The sequence below is a fragment of the Nyctereutes procyonoides genome, unplaced genomic scaffold (genome assembly GCF_905146905.1).
Source record: "Nyctereutes procyonoides isolate TBG_1078 unplaced genomic scaffold, NYPRO_anot_genome, whole genome shotgun sequence".
NCBI classification, from domain to species: domain Eukaryota; kingdom Metazoa; phylum Chordata; class Mammalia; order Carnivora; family Canidae; genus Nyctereutes; species Nyctereutes procyonoides.
In genome coordinates, this window is record NW_026575051.1 from 19,053,452 (window position 1) to 19,074,349 (window position 20,898).

The following is a 20,898-nucleotide window of genomic DNA, read 5'->3' on the forward strand; positions in this document are numbered from 1 at the left end:
GTGTCAGGATTCCCGAATCACAACCACCATGAGGTAATAAATGTGTGGCTTTTAAAAAAGATTTATTTATTTATTCATGAAAGACACACAGAGAAAAAGGCAGAGACATAGGCAGAGGGAGAAGTAGGCTTCCCTACCAATATGGTACTGATCCAGGATCCCAGGATCATGCTGTGAGCCAAAGGCAGACATGTTTTAACCACGGAGCCATCCAGAAGTCTCAAATGTTCGACGTTTTATGCCACTGTATTTGTGATGTTCAACTTTCAGCTGCTGTTGGTTGAATTTTTCTGTGCTTTAGGAGCATGTGGCTTTTGTATGGCCGAATTAATTGACCTGACAGTTACTTTTTCACTAATCCTATGCATATGCAGTTACATCTTCTGCATCTAGTTATTTGTAAAGCATATAAAATGATAGCTCAATAGTAGGGAGTTCAGTAGATTTTTCCTGTTGCTATATTTATAATAACCCAGGTATCTGGCATTCCTTCAATAGGGGAAAAGGATGACTTGCTTCCCTTTGTTATAATTTCTTGGCTCAAATTTTCAACAAACACATGGAAATTACTGGAAGTATCTTCTGGGAGTAGATTCTGACTCCTAGATACTGTTGTCCAGTTCATTTTGACTTCTTCAATTGGAAATATTCTGTCATTTATATCCACTAATGTAGCAGCTGCACCTTTGTATTTATAAAACTCCACAAAATATTCTGGGTCATTCGCTGTATGCTCTGTTGTTATTTTAGACCTTTGGCATGATCCTTTTGACTAAATAATTGAAGTACAGAGCTTTGCTCACATCTTCAGAGACTTTCCCTATGTAAGGAGTTTGTTACTGCATCTCCATCTTGGAGGCTGTGAAGAAACCACGAGGAAGGGCAGGATCGTGGGAGACCAGGGGAAGGAAAACAAGGAAGAGTTTGGGGCTCCAGCTAGGATCAGAAGAGAAGGGGCACAGCCCTGCTTTAGGCTCTTTTCCTCAGCCTACTCTAAATATTTTGCTACACCTAGAAGGAAGACCAGGAGAAGGAGGAATGAAATTAATTATGCTCTTTTGATATAGAAGGCAGTGTTTTCTATATTCTGTCATCAGTCAGCTCTAAGCTGAAGCCAATACTGAGGCTGTACATATTTGTTAAAAAGTCTCTAAAAGGGATGCCTGTGTGGCTCAGTGGTTGAGCCTCTGCCTTTGGCCCAGGGTATGATCCTCAGGTTCCAGGATCGAGTCCCATGTCGGGCTCCCTGCATGGAGCCTGCTTCTCCCTCTGCCTGTGTCTCTGCCTCTCTCTCTCTCTCTCTCTCTCTCTCTCTCTGTGTGTGTCTCTCATGAATAAATAAATAAATTTTTTTAAAAAAAAGTCTATAAAAGCTTATGTATTTTTAATAGTCTATTTCCTTTGTTAAAAGTTCCCATTATGGGAATCATTTAAAGAGCATATTCACAGCATATTCACAAGTAATTTTTTTTGCATATAAAAATCAAAAAGTAGGGGCACCTGGGTGGCTCATTGGTTGAGCATTTGCTTTGGCTCAGGTCGTGATCCTGGAGTCCTGGGATCGAGCCCCATATCGGGTTCCCTGCATTCCCTGCAGGGAGCCTGCTTCTCCCTTTGCCTATGTCTCTGCCTCTCTCTTTCATGAATAAATAAATATATATATTTTTAAAAATCGAAAAGTAAATTTCACTGTTTTAAGTTACTGTAAATTTAGTTAATGGGGTGCTATCTGGGCCAAGTATGGCACTAAGATGAAGACCTGGGGTCTTGTCCCAGATTTTTTATTCATTCATTCTTTCATGAGTCCAACTGCTATTCATGGAGTGCTTCCTATGTGCCAACCTGCTATCAACATGGCTTAGACCAGGGGTTTGCAAGCTATAGTTCCCCAGCCAAATCCAGTCTGCTACCTGCTTTAAAAAAAAATTCTATTCATTTATTCATGAGAGACACACACAGAGAGAGGCAGAGACATAGGCAGAGGGAGAAGCAGGCTCCCTGCGGGGAGCCCGATGCAGGACTCGGATCCCAGGACCCTGAGATCACGACCTGAACCAAAGGCAGACATTCAACCACTGAGCCACTCAGGTGTCCCTGCTACCTGCTTTTTTGTATATCAAGTTTTATTGGATCACAGTCATGCCAATTTGTTGACGTATCGTTTGTGACTATTTTTTCCACTCGAGACCACAGGAGCCACAAAGCCAAAAACATTCATTAACTGGCCGTACAGAAAATGTTTGTGACCTCTGGCTTATCCCTGGCTTGGATTCCTGGTCTGAGTAAAGAGGCCATAAATGTCTACCTTGTATGACTTATGGCATTCTTCTGTGTGTAGAAAAGTGGTCTTTAAAATGTGAAATAGCAATAGCTACAATTTATTGAGAACTCATCATGACTCAGGTGTTTAGCTCAGCCTTTTTTAGATAGGCCATGTCATTGAATCCTCACAAAGTCATCCTTATCCTGGATTTCATGTGACAAGTGAGGAAACCGGGGCCTCAAGAGCTTGGTTGACATGGCTAGAGTGACAGGACCACTAAGTGCAAAGCCTGGCTTCACAGCTTAGGAAGATCTGTTCTCAGTTCTCTTACCTGTCTGGTGGGGATCAAGTATCTCTCTCAGCAGGGTTGGAGTTCAGACTGAATGCCACGCGAAAGCCAGTGTGAAGACCTGGCACAGTCCAGAGCATATTTTAGAAATATGGCTTATTTTAGAATAATACTGGCTTATTTTAGAAAAATCGTCATTAAGGATTATGTCGCCCGAGCTACCCAACAGTTGTACTTAAATGTATTTGAACAGTTATTCACTCTGAGCATCTTGATCTTTACGAGCATTTAGTTCCCAGCAATAGAAAGCGCCTTAGAAATGATATGTAAATGGTGTAAACTCATGAACTGTTGCTGTAGTGTCTGGATGTCACAAATTCAGTTACTTAACTCACCCTGTCCCACGTGTCTAACCGAGGATTGAAGGCTACACGCTTTCTGTAGAATGCTCAATGTTAAATGCTCCATTTCACATGTTCTACACATCTTAAAATGCCATTTTTCCCTCTGTGGAGAAGGGAGTGGGTAGATGAGTAACCACCCTAAACGATGAATCACTCTGTGTTCCAATGCTGTTCCGTTAATTTAAGTGACATTTTGACAATAGCATGCTGTCAGTCCAATGATTTGACCTATACAACAACCTCTAATTATTACTAATTAAATAATTAATTATTCATAGACGCGCATTCCATTAGCATAGTAGAGATGTGTTGGAATATGAGTTATATGTGGTTTATGAATCTTCAGAAAATAGATTCTTTAATAAATTAATAAAGGGGCTCTGGGGTTTCATTAAAAGGTGGCTGGAGGGTGTGCTTGCCTGTTTCCAAGGAGACCACAGGTGGTTCGTTGCTTTTTTTTTTAAGTTAAACTTGTTTGGGCTAGATGATTTTTTTTCACCCTTTTCTCACTGCTCTGTCCTCAGGCAGAGTACGGAACATTTTAATGAAACCCCTGTTGTCTTCATATCACTTTGATCCCCTTGTGTTCTCTCCAGTCTACACATTGGCCAGTCGGATGAAGGGTTTCAGATTTTCCCCCCAGTATTAAAAACTGTGGCATGCCCTCCATGAATAAACAACATTTCGGTGGAGACCCAGCTAAGAGAAAGGCAGAGCAAACAAAGGGATGAAGGAAAATGCATAAATTCAAATGACACGGGCCTCATTTACCCACTTAATTACCCTGACTCCTGACTCTGTTAGCCACTTGCAATGATTTTTCCAGTTGAGCCTGATTTTAAAAACTTAGAGAAAAATAAGCTCATCCATTTTCTTCCCTCTCAACAATCTCTTTGCCACATGGAGTTCCGCGTCTTCGTTATCTCACCGTAATAATGATCATGGTAATATTAATATCTTCCAGCACTGCTCACTAAATAGTGATAAAAATAGTAATATTAATGTTTTCTAACATCCATTTTTGATGCTCTGAGGCGCATTATAAATTCTGTCTTTGTTTAAGCAGTGGGGAACCCACAAAATATCATTACAGTTATCATTAGAACTCAAGGGCACTCTCTGGAATCTGAACCCTAAGTGGGGCGATGTCAGCAAGCATTCCAGGACCATGGATGGAACAAGAAAATGAGTAAAATAGAATTTTTTATACCGTTTCAACATTTGACCTATTTTGGAAGAGATTATTATTTTTTTTAATACCTGCTGATTATTCTCACAAAAGATAGAGGAACTTGTTTTTCTGAAACCAGCCACATTCAGCCCTTCTAAGTCACTAGGGCCCATCCCCCTAGGCTTGATTTTATTTCTACTCTCTTGCCTCTTCTTCTACACACAGGAGGGGAAATGGATCTCTACCTAGCACCAGCGACCTGCTCTGTAGGAGCCACCCCACTCTTTCCATGGGTGAGGATGTTCAGGTGAGGGAAGGCAGAGAGAGAGAAGGAAACCTCACAGGCCTGACCCATGGAAGGCCGAAGGGGATGTACCGAGTACAGAGTACGTTTTCATCACTTTTTTTAAAAAAAAATAAGATTTTATTTATTTATTTATTCATGAGAGACAGAAAGAGAGGCGGAAACATAGGCAGAGGGAGAAGCAGGCTCCCTGCAGGGAGCCTGATGCAGGATTCGATCCCAGGACCCTGGGATCATGACCTGAGCTGAAGGCAGACACTCAACCACTGAGCCACCTAGGTACCTGTAGGTTTTCATTATTAATGGGGCCTGCTAACCAGGGGGAAAAAAAAAAAAAGCTTTTTTTGGAAATCTGTAAAAGAAAACAACCTTTAGTAGTGGGCTTAATTTTCTGACATTTCCTTTTACCTTCACCCTCCCCACACAAAGAACCAGCTTCAAGCTTTAGGCTGGCTCAACCACTCTGCCTATGGCCCTTAGTCACTGAGACCTGGAAGCCCCCTTCTACACACGTAGGGCCTGGTATTAGTGCATTCTGGCCTCTGTCCAACACTGTGTGGCCTTCTTCTCCTTTCCCAGCTCCCTGGCTCTGATGGGATTTTATTTGTCTTGTTTCCTTTCCTTTCTTTCCTTCTCACTTTTTAAATTCTCTTCCTTCTCTTCGCAGCTCAAAGGTGTCTGCTACATGGGCAGTTCTATATGGCTTTTTTTTTTCTCTTTTAACTCAACAAAATATATAGATGGCACCATTTGTAAGTATCTGGACTGGAACATACAATCAAGAGAGGTAAAATAATATCAAGCCATTAAAGTTAATTACTAGCACAAACGGATGTTTACTAATACTTATTATAGGAATACGAACCATTTTAGAAAAACATTATCAAGCCCATAGGCATCCAGGACACCACCCCCTTTCTAAAAAATGAACTCAGTGAAGATTAAAGCCCTAATTAAACACATACTTTATTTCTGTAGTTAGTTTTCACAAACGACATCTTTTTAATATAAAACTGACATTCTGGCATCACTCACATGCCCAGAAAAGTCAGATAATCAACAACAGTTTATAATAACATTGCACCAGACTAATTAATAACGTCTGAAGTATAATGGAAAGAAATGTGTGTTCCCCAATAACACAATGAGGAGACATTCATTTGATGTATGATATTTGGAAGGTTTGAAGCTCTGAAAATTAGAGAAGGAAGTAAGTATTTGAGGGTTTGTCATAACTTTGCCCACTCTAAACATTTTGGTTTGTTATCTTTCTTTTATATATATAATGCATATTTCTTATATGTATACATACTTATAATATTTATAAATATTTATCATGTGTAAATAAATATTCATAAATATTATATTTTTATGTGTATATATAAAAATAAATTTAGGGGATATATTTTATTTTATTTTTGGTTATTTTTTAAGTAAATCTCTATACCCAACATGGGGCCTGAACTCACAACCCCGAGATCAAGAGTTGCATGCTCCACTGACTGAGCCAGCCAGGCACCCCAGTCTCTATCTTTCTTAACACTTCTCTTATTCTTCTTTCACCCTACCCTCTCTTTCACTAGATGATATTTAGTCCTCAAATGTGTTGGTTTTAAAAGTACTCATATTCTCTAGCAAATTTGATCCACATTAACATCAACAGAAATTTTCTATTTTATAGTCTAATGTCTATTTACATTCTTACAGATAGGTAATTGTCTATTAGCTCCAGCTTTGTAAAAAGGAGGAATTAGGTGTTCTCTTGAAATTCTTCCCAAGCTTCTGAGTCCATCATGAACTTACCAGACTATGGCAATGTCTGTGTAAGCCCACTGAATTAATATTTTTCTATAAAAATCAAAGCAAGAGGTTAGTATATACAAAGGGTCAAAAATATGAAATGAGTTTTTAGAGTCACTGTCTTTTTGATCTAAGGTAGTTCCTAATATTAATTAGAATTTTTGATTATAGTCTTTTTATCCATTGATCTATCCATTAAAACTTTACCAAGTGTTGCGAGAAAGTCAGCATTCTGAATCCTATTTGTGGACTTAGAAAATGATAGTGGAACATAGAAGTGAGAGCCTGGTATGGTTTAGAATGCTCCGTTGGGAAGCATATTTGAAAATCTTGAAAGATCTTAATGTTGGCCTTCAAATTTTGTCACCAACCTGCTTTTTAAAGAAGATTCCCCTCATCGTTCTCGAGACTAGTATTTGGTATATGTTGTCTTCTTACCTCCACGTTACTGCAAGTAGAGGTTAATGGGTAACAGAACTCTACTGTTCAGATTTTCCCTCCTGCATGAGTGTGAGTGGGGATGAATCTACTACTTGCCTCAACTCCCCCCTACCCCTCCCACCTTTTTTTTCTATCTCCTTACTACAGACACACATGCTTTTTGCTCTGCTAGAGCAAATCTGGAGAGTAGGGACTATGTTGCATTTTATTTCTAAAATGTCCACATTTCACATATTGATAAGCACATAATAGTAAATTTTTGTTGTTGAATAAATGGGTCAAATCAAGCCTAATAAGAAACACAGCACAGAAAGATGTGGGTGCAACAGAGGGGTTTTATGGGCTATTAAGAAGATATTGCCCGAGACACCTGGGTGGCTCAGTGGTTGAGTGTCTGCCTTTGGCTCAAGGTGTGATCCCGGGATCCTGGGATCAAATTCCACATTGGGCTCCCCACAGGAGCCTACTTCTCTCTCTGCCTCTGTCTCTGTATCTCTCAAGAATAAATAAATAAAATCTTAAAAAAAAAAAGAGGGGGGATATTGCCCTTGTCAAGGACAGACATAGACAAAATTTGAAATCAAATGTATTTTATTTCTGACCCCCCAATATCCTCATTTTTGTGTTCTAGTCTTTAAATTAATCCCTTACCCCCCTCCCAGGATCTAGGTTTTCAGTTTTCCTAACTTGGAAATCTCTTTTGTCCTCATCCCTCATCTTCCTCTGCCATGACCGTGTTCTATTTTCCCTAAGATGATGTGACTATTCACTACATGCAATCATGCATGTTTTTTTAAAGATTTTATTTATTTATTCATGAGAGACACACACAGAGAGAGAGGCAGAGACACAGGCAGAGGGAGAAGCAGGCTCTACACAGGAAGACCGATGTGGGACTCAATCCCAGGACTCCAGGATCACACCCTGAGCCAAAGGCAGATGTTCAGTTGCTGAGCCACCCAGGCGTCCCAGTCATGCATGTTTTGATCACATTCCTCCATGAACCTACTCCAAGGCATTTACCTCTCTGAAAAAGATGTTTACTACTCTTATAGTGAGTCTTATTAATAACAGTAATAGTTTACATTTATACATTCATCGACCTCTCTCTATGGTGCTAATAACTGGTAAGTGTTAATGCACCAACTTTCTCAGAGGCATTTGCCTTTTAATAGCGAGTATTACCTTTATGAAAATTAACTGTATAATAGTGCTGTTTCATATATGAGCAGCAGGAGAAACATTTTTCTACAGAAGAACTTCTTACTGTCTCTCAAATTTTGTACGTATTATTTTTTTCTTGGCCCTTTCATTAGTGGTACTTAGTATTATTCAGGTACCTGTGTGATCATCATTTCCTGAGTGAGTAGAAGATCTTTGGACTGGATCCCAAAGAATATTTATATTGTTTTATTAGTTTCCTGTTGCAATCATGAGAATTATCACACACTTAGTAATAACTTAAAACAATACAACTTGATTATCTTACAGTTCTATAGGTCAGAAGTTCAACATAGTTGTCACTGGGCTCAAGTCGAAGTGTCAACAGCTATACTCCTTTCTGAGGGCTCTAGGGGAGAACACATTCCCTTGCACTTTCCAGCATCTAGGGGCCACCCGATTCCTTGGCCCATGGCTTCCTTCCTCTATTTTCAAAGCTAGCAATGTATATTTACAACCTTTTTTTTCCATACTTAAATCTCCCTCTGAATACAACCAGGAAAGGTTCTTTGCTCTTTAAGGACTTATGTGGTTATAGTGGGCCAATCCAGGTAATCCCCATTGTCTCCTCAACTCAGTGTCTGCATCTGCAAAGCCTTTTTTGTCTTATAAGGTAACATGTTCATAGATTCTGTAGATTAGGGCTGGACACATTTGGGGACCATTGCTCTGCCTACCATAGTCATTATACTGATAATATATTTCACAAAGAAAATAGTATCTAAAAAAGAAGATTAGAAGCAAAGATACTGTATCATTAGGATTAAAACAGGAAAAGATGACACACATAAGCTACAATGGAGATTAATTTAATGCACACTCTTTACAAAGATTAAAGGAGGAACAGAGATACCACAGCTCCTCATGGCCAAGTGAGAGCAAGGGAGCCATTACCAACCTTCAACTGAATGGGAAAGAGGAGTGAGGAGTTATCAGAACCTGCATAGAAGACAGTATGATAGACATTGTAGCTTTTGGTATACACAGTCAACCTGGGATGATTCAGCAGGAAGATAATTTGGGGTACAAACACCTGAACATGATGTTCCTCCCATTCTCCTATGATCCTTCAGTCCCCTGCCAGTGCCATCCCGATCCACACTCCTGCTCCCACCTGTGTTGGCTGAATCCAATCAGTGGAAGCCAGCAAGGGAGCCCACTGATGTAGTCTTGGGGCAGGGAAGGATGGATAGGAGTAAAAAGTGGGCTTGGAATGGCAAATGGAAAATAGAGCATCATGTTGGAGTGTCTAGGTACCACTGGAGAAGATGAAGATACCCAGAGGCAAAAACAAAGATTCACATACAAATGGTGAAAAAAAAATCTTTATAGGCATTTATTCTAACATCAATGACCATACTCACTTAAATCACATATGTCCCTAGTTCACAGGGGAAAAACAAGTCCTCAAAAACCTAAAGTCGTACTAGACAGTAGTGACGCCTGATGAATACTTCACTGAAATCTGCATATTTCTTTGGCTGGGTGCAACCATTTCCCTAGTTTCCATCAGGTCCTAAGTTGATGGGGCATTGGATGGGCACCAATATTTATTGAGCACCTTCTATGAGTTTGGCACTTTGTGTGTATTATAATACAAAATGCTCACAGAAACCCAGAGGGAGGTGTTGTTGTCCCCAGATTACTGATGAAGAAATGGAGGCTCAGTGACATTCACTCATCTACTTACGTGTTCATTCAGACAAGAACTATTTATTGAGTACCTACAGATTGACAGGTACTACATGGAAGTTTTTGGATACAAAGTTAATTAAGGCACAGTCTCTGTTACTCTTCTCTCTTGAGCAGAAAGAAACACTTTAACAGACAATTTCTACAAAACATACAACAGGAGGAAATATATACTTAAAAGTCCACCTGTATCCTTCCTTTCCTCTGGGTTCCTGCTTTCACCACATGGAATATCAGCCCCCTGCCCCCACCTGTGGTTCTCCTGGCTACATCCACCACTGGCAAAAGTGTCTTCCACAGGCACACACTGCCAGGCTAACTAGGAGAGCTCTAGGTAACTGAGAGTTACAATCCAGTCAGACAGGATCATATGATAGAAGATGGATTGTATTTCCTTTTTATTTATTTATAATCTCTCTTTGAGTGAAAGAAAAGAAAGGGAAGGATGTACGTATCCTTATATATAATATATAAGGATAGCACCTTCCCTTCCTATCTCATCAGAATGATATTCTGATGCTTTGAATGGAGACAAAGACAAACTTTGTAGCTCAAATCTTTTCTACCCCAGTGGATGGGAATGTTTCTGAGGGATCATGCATTATGTACCCTGTTAACACACATGCACACATGTGCGCACACACCCACACACTCTTGCACACACAAGTGCACCTCTACGCAGCCTGAGTCCAGGTTCAGGCTTCTAATCCTTCTCAGCTGAGTTACAGGCAGCCATTCCAGTGGGTTAAAGTTTTCTGTGAAAAGTATTTAGACTAATGCAGAGTCATGGAACTGTTGGGATGACACAGGCCAATGAACACAGGTCAATGCTAGGACTTTAAAGTGCTCATGATGTGCTCACAAGGATAGGATCTCAGGTTTTCAGTAAAATATCAAAGAATTTGTTGATACCTTTTCCTGCATCTCTTTTCTTTGTGCCCTTCATTGCCTATTTGATTGCCTGAAAGACTAAATGTGGGTGATCTAAGGAATTGACATACTCTAAAGGTTTGATCATTCTAGGTTAATAATTAATCATCCAGCTTCAGCAGCTCTTAATAATATCTTTCTCAGGGTGCCTGGGTCAGTCGGTTGATTAAGTGTCTGACTTTTGATCTCAGCTTAGGTCTTGATCTCAAGGTTGTGAGTTCAAACCTTATGTTGGGCTCCACACTGGATGTAGAGCCTGCTTAAAATTAATAATAATGTTCACCTCTAGGCAAGGATACCTCTGAGAACCAGGACAACTAGAGGGTGGAATACAATGTACAAGCCCTCCCTAAGCTTTTGGGAAGAAAATCTCTACTTGGCCTAAAAAAAAAAAAAAAAAAAAAAAAAAAGCCAAGGCAAAAGAATAAGTCTAGGCCTCAATGTATCTTATAGCTTTGACTAGGCTACAACTTGACTCAAAGACTTCTTCAGCCTTAGAAATTCTATTTTCTGTTACCAGATGAAGCCCAAGAGGACAATTTATTACCAACCTCAGGGCTAACTTATGGAGGAGCATTAGTGGTCTACTGGATGGTCTAATATCTGAGTCACACTTAGCATCAAGCCTTATGAACAGGAATTAGTTTCTTGTATATGATAATGCAGTGACTTGTATGCCAAGATAAGGAGGTAGAAGATCCACATGGTGTCTGTCAACTGACAGAATTTCTGAGGAGATTGGGGGACAGACTCTGTATGAGCTGGCACTCCCATGAGGGCTTCTGGGCCTGTTCCACCTCCAGTACATTTCAATGAATTTATATCTCTAATTTCTCTAACTCTTGCTCTTTTTCTGTGTCTTTGGGCGCTTCTAATGCTAGCCTTAGCTGGATATAGGAAATTGAATTATGTGCAAATATGAAAATGCAAATGAGAGTCATGGGTATTTCTGGGCCTTTTGCCTCTGGCTCAGACCTACAAATGGGAAAAGATGGGATGTAAGCAAACTGGCTAGAATGTTCTAGTTTCCAACACGGCTTTGGTCATGTTAATGCTGATGAATCAGTAAGTACTGTATTACCTCATTCATATAATTGCTGTTTTCTTCTTCTCAAATATTTCTAGACTTGTTGAATCTCCTTTGAAATATACCCTAAAAATACAATGGATTTCCTAAAAGTTGCAAATCCATCACTGCCCATTTGTGGGAGAGATTAAATAAACATCACAGCAGTGCCTCTCCAGCTACTTTATCCTCAGGGAGTATCTTCTTATCACAAAAAATATGTTCTAAATATTCTTCCTTTTATGTTACTTATACAAAAGATAAATAAATATAGAAAACATAGATTACATGAAGGTACAAAGCCCTTACACCCATCAACATATATATGTATGAGGCACACACATGTATGTATTTAAAATCTGTCACATATCTGTACAGCACATGTGTGCATGCACACACATTTGTGATGCTAGCTCATACACATATGTAAAATATGGGCAACAGGCATGGCATGCATATGACATGTATGTATATACTTATGCATTATAAGACATGTGTACATAGTGCACAAATGTATACATATATGTACCATGTTTAAGTGAGTCAGTAAGCATATAACATATGTGACAAATACTATTTACACCATGCACATGTAATATGTATACCTATATGGCATATGTATCTATAACATATATGAACCTATGCTGTATGATATTTATATTAATATCTTATAAATATTTATATAAATATAACATAAAACATATGGCATATTTCAGAATGTATATGTAACATACATAACGATTTATAAAATATTGTATAATATTTGCATATAAGTATGTTCTTTCTATTTTAAATTGAAAATTCATAAATAAAGTATGACTCCACATATAATTTAAATATTTAATAAAATGTCCTTTACAAAGGAGAAATGAAAGAAAGTAATTGATAATAAAATAATAGGTATTTCAATTTGGAAAATCTTGGGCATGACTATACTAGAGGTTGTGATGATGAATTAGATTTTTTTGCCCCCACTTAAAATGACTAACTCTGGATTAAGAGCTGTAAAAAAGATCAGAAGCCATTCCAGCCAAGCTACACAAGAAAATGAAAGAACAGAGATGTAAGCAAAGACTAAACTAAAAACTAGCATTAGGCAACATAATAACAGACTAGATTTATTAGCATATTATGACAGGAAGAGGGAAATAACCCTAACTGGTGTAGGAATAACATGCCAAACACATTACCAAATCTTTGTATATATGGATGTCCACTAGAATACAAAAAATGTCATCAGGGATATAGAACAACTTTTCATTTTGTTGGAACATCCACCCACTGCAGGACCTTAACAACCTTGGATCTCACCCACTAAATTCCAGTAGCACACTCAGTCACTGAGGCAATCAAATTAGCCTTGCAAACTTCCGAAGCACAACCAAGGCTGGACCTTTCTCATTGAAAGCTACTATTATAGGATTGGACTAAATATTGCTTTTATTCACATCTTCTCTCCAAATAATGGATTTGAATGAGCAGTATTGTACTATTTAAAACTTGTTGCTCTGAGATTCATCCTTTTTTCCTATCCACATTTAAAGCATTTTTATAGGCTTCCATATTTTGAGTTTTTTTAAGCTTTTACTTTATATGTGTAGTAATTTAGATGGGTTTAACACATTTGATATGTTTGTTCCATTCCAGGTAGTCTAAAAATATGTGAGCAAGTACAGCATGTTAACCCTACCACCCATGAGATAGCTTGAGCAATGGGGACATAACCACAGTGGTATATATAGATCTTCTCAGACAGAAAGCAGCCTCAATAAGTGACATCCATGTAGTGTTCAATCTCATGACTAATGAGGTTCACCATGGCCTGAGAAACATTTGTACATAGGGAAAGTACATTAAAAATATAAGAAAGGATGGTTTTCAAAGAGAAAAAGTCACTAAAGCATAATTCATAATCTTAAGGATGTCAGCAAAGAATAGTCTTTCAGCTTGGCTTGGTGATTTTGGGGTGAAAGTCAGAGAATAATGGTATATGATTCACAGACCTTTTATTAGCACTCATTTACTTCATCTCAAGGTCACTGATCAGATATTACTAAAATTTCCAAAAATGGGGCCTGAGGTGACCATTCTGATTCAGTGTCTCTTTATGATAACTCTAGTTAAGCAGCAGCAAGAGTGAATAAAGATTTCATGACTGGCACCTTTGTTTTCACCTTGGGTGACAAGTTACTTTCAAATGCTTCAAGGTCACAGAGTACACAGGCACAATTTGCAATTTTGTTCTGAACAAAATCGTAGTCGTTAATGGTGCCATATGTAAAAGGGAGAAACTTATGTCTTATCTATTCATGGATTATCTTAGGTGACAATGTATGGTGAGATGCTGGCTCCCCAGTTGACAGTGATTCTTTGAAAATAACACCCAAGCATTCATTGAGCACTAATGATGTGCCAGCTACTCTTCAAAGTACTTCACCTCTGTTAACCCATTGAATCTTCACAACAATCTTCCATGGTACTTTGAATTACTATTTCCAAGTTATGTAGGAGAAACAGAGGCACAGAGAGGTCTAGTAACTTCCTCAAGGTTACACATTAATGAATGATACAGCTAATCTGAACCCATGCAGTCTGTTTCCAGGGTCTTCTGTTTTAGCCAACATGCTCTGCTGATGCCTGAGCTCATTCTTTCCTCTCCTTGAAATGTGTCCGCTGTGTTTTGAAAATTAAAGGAAAAATTTGGTTCTTGGCCAATCTGATATTGATGCCTGATTCTAAAATGATAACTGTAAGAATTGTCAAGAATCAACTCCTAAAAGACTTCAGACTTTCTCATTAGCCTTTTAAAATATCTTTTTTTTAAGATCAGCTGATTTTCCATCTTATGAAATGTCTACCTTGTGTAATGACAGAGAAGTTCATTCTAAAGCTGCTCAGAAAAACTAACACTAATTGACATATAGTATCTTTGTGCTAAAGGCTACAGAAAATGTTTTCATTTGGCCACTCAATCTGGTCTTCTGTTTGCATCAGTCATTATCCTGCCTATTTGTCTGACTCTCAAAGATATTAGAAAGTATAAGACTTTGCACCCTAAATCCATCTTCCCTTCTATGCGCACCCCCCACACACACCCCCAAGTAAAAATTCTATACACAACCCTCTCCGCCACCGTAACCAGCATTAACTGTGGGGAGATTTCACAGGAGATTTTCCAAATGGCTGGGCAGGTTGACACACTGGGCCTTTCCTTACTCAACCCAGCTCCTCCCTTCCCCCTCCTCCTGCTTCCCTCATGATGGAACACACCACACCCCTCATCTTTTTGATTGTGTGTACTTTTCCCTTTCATTGCTGCTAAAGGCTCTGAATGGGCCTCTTGTGTGGAAAGAGAGACAATGGTCCTCATTTAATGGGATTATTTACAATAGGAAAAATAGCTTTAAAAAGAGAAAGCAGAAGAGACAGTTACAGTGAGAGGACTGACTATGAAGCCATTCTTTTATTAGGAGTCTGGCACCCTCTGCACCTTTTCCTGGCCATCTGCCCAGCTCTCCTCCACTTGAGAGTGGCCCTTGCGTTTTTATGCAGTTTCTGTGTGATGCTGCAGCAGCCAGGCTCTGTGGAGTGACTCATTTCCTCAACAAGAGTGCTCCGGTACATTAACAATTCTGTTTTCTTTGATCAAGTGACACCAGGGCATCTGTTCCCATGGCCAACGCTTTCAGATGATTAGTCTTTTCCTGGGCATACCGCCTGGAGAACAGAATACTGGCTGTAGATGAGAGGGCTGAGCCTGGCTCTATAGGCTGAATGTGTGCTGGACATGTGAAGAAGGGGCAGCATAGGCCCAAGGCCTGCTCTGGTCCAGGCAGGGCTCTTATGAGAATTGGAGAACCCTGGCCCCTCCAGGCCAGTAGATTAGAAAAAGTTGCCTCCGCTCACTGGACATTAGCCCTCCATCCTCACACAGGTTCACACTCCACACAAATCCAGGACTATGTGGTACAGCTTGAGTAGGCCATGACACCTCTATCAGCCATTTGAGCTACAGCCAGTGTGAGCAGTAATGCAATGTACTGGCAGGGGGCAAGGGATACACAGCCACACTGTGTTGGGAGTTTGAATCTTGGGTTTACTATTTGTTAGCTATGCAGTTCTCTTATCCTGGACAGGATATTTCAACATTGCATGTCTTGGTTTCTCTATCTGTGAAATGGCTATGCAGTAATAGCACATATCAGAAGTCATTTTGAAGACTGAGAAAATTCATAGAAAGCATGTGAAACAGTATCTGGCACAAATGAAGCTCTCACAAAATGTTGGCTGACACTAATTGTGTATAGCTGAGTGCTAAGGCCACCTAAATCTCATCAAATGCAGAAAATCACTAGTGTGGCCTCTAGGATTGCTAGCCTCATCCTTCTGTATATTTCCCTTTAGTCTCAAGAATTATCCCCATTGTTGAGTGAAAAACTATGACAATAATGACTGACTTTTATTGGGCATTTGTCATGCTTTAGGATCGGCGTTTAGTACTTTGCTTATATGATATTGTTTAGTCATCCCAACATCTTCCTACAATAGATTCTTCCTTTAACCCCACGTTTTAATGAAGATCTCGGTGCTCACAGATGCTAAATAACTTGTCCAAAGTTTAAAAGCCAGCAAATAATTCAGATGGCATTTGGGAAAACCTCTTATCCCAGGACCCTGACTACTGTCCCCACTACTGAAATCTGCTTCAATCTGCTTAAATTTATTGCCCCAATCTGTGTTTCCTTTCCCCTTTTCATGTCCTAAAAATGTATATATATTTTCATGTCCCTGCTGACTCCTTTCTGGAAGTGGAGATTGTGACATTATGGGCACTTGAAAGATTGTACAAATAGGTGGGAACAATTGCCTTACTTACAAGTGAAAAGGAAGTGATAAACTTATAAATAAAAAAAATCCTGAAAAAAAAATCCTGTCCATCCTGTAAAACTTAAATATAAAGCACAATGCATTGTCCCTCCCACAGGGTAACTTAGCAGAGGATAGAGGAATCAATCCTGTCTTCTCAAATGCCAGCAAGGCTATTGAGGATGGGGTGGGCTCTGGGGATTTTCCCAGTGTTCTTGAAAGCACAGTATCATCAGCTGTAACCAGTTTTATCTATTTTTAAGTCTGGTTCTGTCCTGCATACTGGCTAGTTTTTCAAATGATTTATTATTATTATTATTATTATTATTATTAATGTAGGTGGCTTTGCTAATAGACTAATTTTTTTCCTTATTCCTTTCTTTGACTATTGTTTCATTTGTCTCCTCCTTATTTTATTTATTCAATTTTCTTCAAATTGCACCTTTTGTTACTTGGCCTCAGGGAGCCCTGGCTATTAAAACTACACTAATAATTTTAATTGACTTAAAATGATGTAAGAACAGCATGGCTGCCAGGAAATACAGGGCCTCCAAATAGGTGCTACAGCAGGAAAAAAACATTAAATAAAGCAAGGTGCTTCATCTCTGAACCCCCAAATTCAGTAGAATGTTGCGAAACAAGTTCTCATCAGGAAGCCCATGTGGATCCTATTAAAATGCAGCTATGCTTCTACTTTAGTACACATTATAATAGAAAATGTGAGTTTCCAGAACAAATCACTGGGGTAGGAAGTGCCATAAAGTGTAATTATTCACTGTACAGAAGTCTTCTCTATTGAATAGGCCTTTAGCATATTAAAAATGTGATTAAAAGGACTCTTCATATATAATCATTCAAGCACATATCTTTGTCAGAGCCAGAGATGCGTCTATACTTACCCAAATCCCTGACTAGTCCTTTTCTAGCATCAGGTCTAACAAAGAGATTTTAAAAAGAAAAAAAAAGAAAGCTGAAGTGGTTGGCTGGCATCTATTTCAGAAAGGTAGATTCTATGTGGGCACTTGAGAAGCAGTGGAAAAGACAATGGCTTTTCAAGTGGTATCGGGTGGGGGTGATAGCCTCTGTTTTCTCCTCTAAAAACATGAGAGCACGAATAGCTGCTTCACCTAGCTGTGTAAGTAGGAAGAGATGAGTGTGAGAGAAAATCTGACAGTCACAATGCATGATGTAGTTATGAAGAATTACAAGGCAGGGCTTTGTGGAAAGCCCCATAATATTTGTTAGTGTCAGTTCCCAGAAAGTAGAGTCCAGGGGAATAATCACAACACATGGGTCATCCGAGCTATGAGGTGGTGGCAGTCTTTTATGCTACCTTAAAATCAGACCATGGAACAGAAGAGTCATACAGGCTACTAGAAATCTTGGAGATTATTAAATCCAACTCCTTATTTTACAGTAGAAAAAAACAGAGATCTAAAGAAAGTAATTACTTGCTGAAGGTCACCATCTAATTCTAGGCAGAGGCAATGCTAGAACTCCTATCTGTCAGTAACTCATAATGTGGTTTTCCCTGCAATATACACTCTCACTGCTTAGAAGTTGTGTGAAGATCCCATTTCCTAGCACATTTCTGATTCTATTGTAGTTGGGACTTATCTGCTTTCCTTTGAAAGGAGTGGTTCATTCATGTGTCCCATGAATGAGGTAATAATTATTTCATTCAGAATACTGGCTCAATTGCATTTTAGGCTAGTAAGAAACAGGTACCTAATCAAAAGTTACCATGTGCTTCTCAGAGATAACTGATAGCATAGAAAGGCAGTACCTTTAGATTTAGATTTCAGTCCTGACTCTGCTACTACTTCCAGGTCTCATTCATAGTGGAGAAGACTCACATTTTCCTTCCTAACATCCTTTAACAGATGGATAGACCTCTTTTGTATCATATATTATCTCCACCAGGACAAAAGCTGAGGGTTATCAATTGTTGACCTCCGATCAACAGCAAAGAATATCTAGTAGGTACTAAGTAAAGGTCTGGGAAACAAAATTAAAAACGAATGAATGGACTGACTCTGGAGCTATAGCCTGTTGGTCTGGAGTTGAGGTGGGATAGAATTCTTGGGAAGGTCATGGTGAATCACAGAGGTGTGGATCAGACTAAATTACAGATTGAGGCTGGGGGATTGATCACATGTGGCAAAATAGCAAGCTGGACTAGGGAGTCACCATCAGGCATGACCAAGTACAGACGTTAGAGGATGGGGACAAGAGATTTTATCAATTCCTCTCCCTACTTTTAATTTGTGTGAAATTTTCCATAGTAAAACATTTAAAAAATGGGGTTTGATTTGGTTTTGTATCTGAGAAACCAGGCTTAGAAAGGGAGATTAGAGCTGAGTAGCGAACCGTGTTGAAATTAGGGGTTAGGGCTATGCTGTGGCAGCACCAGGGAGAGCTCCCCGTGGTTGGTGGTGCTTCTCTAGAAGCTGGCCATGGAGACATGCTGGTATTTGGAGGACCCTCTGAGGATTTCCCTGTTAACTCTTGTGCCTGTGAACATAATCTTCATTATATTAGGAGGCTTAGGCTTGTTAGGATGAGTCCTCTTTCTCCACTCCAGTGTTTTTATCTCATCTTCATCCCTGTAGTTTTGTATCCGGTGGGTGTGACAGCCATAGAACCTCTGGGCAGGCTGGCAGCTCAAGGTTAGAGGTTTGGCTCTTCTGGGTTGGATGAAGAATTTTACTCTTCCCATAGAATCTTCTTCATTTAACTCTTCCCCCACAATGGCCCTTCCTAGGGTGTTGAGAACTGAGCCCTTAGTTAGAGCCTTGGTAACAACTGGCTGTTGATAGGACTTTAGGAAGATGACTCTGCCTTGTTGTCTCCATTTCTAGTATTTCAAAAATAAATTATCTGAATCTGATCTGGAATTTCAGGGGCATGTCTCTACTTTTCCCTGTACCAATGGCAGACTCAGCTAATCAATCTTGCTATTTTTTGGTTGCTGAGGGCAGATTTTATTTGAAAATTCTTCTCAAAGCAGTGTGACAGTTAGTAACATATGACACTTCTATCACCTAATTTTGAATTTCTCTTAAGTAAGTATGGTAAAATACCAAGTATATAAGTTCTGGTTTCTTATGTTTTATAGACTTGCCTTTGGTCACAAAATCAAGTGACTGAAATTAGACTATTTTTCAATATAACTTCAGGCTTGAACTGATTATATCTGGCTTTCTACATTTAAAATTGAATGCATGCCATACGGTCTCAAAATTCATTCATTCTTATTTTATTAAGCGAATTCATATATAATGCTATGCATTGTATCCTCCCATTGCTACATACATAAAAAGCTGAATTAGACAAACACCTTGCCCTTTTGGAGCTTTCAGTCTAGTAGAGGATATAAGGGATGTTCTATGAGGCCTGATGTGATAAATGAAAAAAACTGAGGTACAGATTATATGTAAGTTTAGGAAAAAAATATTTCTCACGGGTGTCAAGTATGAAAAAAATTAGACATTAAAAAATCTATTAGAAACTCCTTTTGCCTGGCTGACCTAAGAACTGACTTTCACAAATGATGACCAATAGTCTACTATTAGTCAAGGAGAATGATTTGACGGTCTACACCAATCCTTTATATGTACTACCGATTTTCCTCCTATTTCCCATAAACTCAAAGGGACAAAGCTATGTGAATGACCTGTTGTGCAAGGTTACTTGCTGCAGCTTGAATTTTATGGTGGTTGGCATTAGATTACAGAGTAAGCCATATACCTGAGAAGCAATGAAATATGGTACATTTGTCTTGGCTTCTAATAGACATGCACCAATGGAAGTGGTGGGCATTTCAAGGCAGGGGACTGGGTGTTTGTGTTCTTTTTAGAAATTAAAGGATTAATGCCAGATTCAGTCTGATACTTCTGCAGTATACATTAAAACTTCTATCACTGTGGTATTTAAAAAAAAACTTGACACCAGCTTTATCCTTTCAGTGAAGGCACATGGATACAGAGAAATTTGGTGTATTTTCTTAATCAGCTACTTGCATTTCATAGGAAATCTTGAACCAAAAAGCACAATCATCAATTTTCCAAACTACCACAAAATCATAATTTCTACCATTAATTTTGTCTTTCCATTAACTTAATTCATCTGCCATCCTCCACCACCAGCTGACTCAATCTTTCAGACTTGCAGATAACCTTGTTCAACAATTATTGATCAAGCCACATTGTAAAATAACATAACAGTCACAAGCATTACAAGCATTGTGCCAGAGCAAAATCTGTTATTTTGACTTGTGCTATCTTTCCCACCTAGAAAGTTTCAATCACAGGGGTGTTTCAAAGGGGGACCCTTAATAGTGCTATTAACAAGGTGATGAATGGCTGTGCTAAAGTGAAGGTTACTTGGGTACTATTGCAAATTGCTTTCTGTATGCAGTGAAAAGGCTACAACTTAACTAGCTTGCTAGC